At 54.4% G+C, this 1,126-nt stretch overlaps 1 non-coding gene across 1 annotated transcript in view; it reads left to right on the top strand.

Annotated features, from left to right (window-relative positions):
- Positions 1 to 207: 207 nt before the first annotated feature.
- The window catches only part of LOC124724854, a 1,907-nt gene continuing 988 nt past the window's right edge, over positions 208 to 1,126 (top strand). Inside the window, exon 1 of the ribosomal RNA XR_007006628.1 lies at positions 208 to 1,126. This exon is cut by the window's right edge and continues 988 nt beyond it. This is a non-coding gene — a ribosomal RNA (small subunit ribosomal RNA).

Raw genomic sequence — 1,126 nt, 5'->3', positions numbered from 1 at the left:
CCGGGCGATTGCGCCTCTCTCGAACCCGACCAAGTACTTGGGACGGCGCTGCGCGCCGCCGGGACCTGAGAGGGTTTCGAGGTGTATTGTGCAGGGGAGCTCAGCCTCCTCCTGTTTGCAGAATGATTGAGCGGACGCTTGCGTGTTCGCGCGGGCCCCCGGGACACACTCCCGGGCGGCCGGCTGCTCAGCTCTAGTTGACGCAGCTCCCTGGTTGATCCTGCCAGTAGTCATATGCTTGTCTCAAAGATTAAGCCATGCATGTCTCAGTACAAGCCGCATTAAGGTGAAACCGCGAATGGCTCATTAAATCAGTTATGGTTCCTTAGATCGTACCCACGTTACTTGGATAACTGTGGTAATTCTAGAGCTAATACATGCAAACAGAGTCCCGACCAGAGATGGAAGGGACGCTTTTATTAGATCAAAACCAATCGGTCGGCTCGTCCGGTCCGTTTGCCTTGGTGACTCTGAATAACTTTGGGCTGATCGCACGGTCCTCGTACCGGCGACGCATCTTTCAAATGTCTGCCTTATCAACTGTCGATGGTAGGTTCTGCGCCTACCATGGTTGTAACGGGTAACGGGGAATCAGGGTTCGATTCCGGAGAGGGAGCCTGAGAAACGGCTACCACATCCAAGGAAGGCAGCAGGCGCGCAAATTACCCACTCCCGGCACGGGGAGGTAGTGACGAAAAATAACGATACGGGACTCATCCGAGGCCCCGTAATCGGAATGAGTACACTTTAAATCCTTTAACGAGTATCTATTGGAGGGCAAGTCTGGTGCCAGCAGCCGCGGTAATTCCAGCTCCAATAGCGTATATTAAAGTTGTTGCGGTTAAAAAGCTCGTAGTTGGATTTGTGTCCCACGCTGTTGGTTCACCGCCCGTCGGTGTTTAACTGGCATGTATCGTGGGACGTCCTGCCGGTGGGGCGAGCCGAAGGCGTGCGACCGCCCCGTGCGTGCTCGTGCGTCCCGAGGCGGACCCCGTTGAAATCCTACCAGGGTGCTCTTTATTGAGTGTCTCGGTGGGCCGGCACGTTTACTTTGAACAAATTAGAGTGCTTAAAGCAGGCAAGCCCGCCTGAATACTGTGTGCATGGAATAATGGAATAGGACCTC

This window comes from Schistocerca piceifrons, unplaced genomic scaffold (assembly GCF_021461385.2).
Source record: "Schistocerca piceifrons isolate TAMUIC-IGC-003096 unplaced genomic scaffold, iqSchPice1.1 HiC_scaffold_1018, whole genome shotgun sequence".
NCBI classification, from domain to species: domain Eukaryota; kingdom Metazoa; phylum Arthropoda; class Insecta; order Orthoptera; family Acrididae; genus Schistocerca; species Schistocerca piceifrons.
This window is presented reverse-complemented; position numbering and strand designations above follow the sequence as displayed.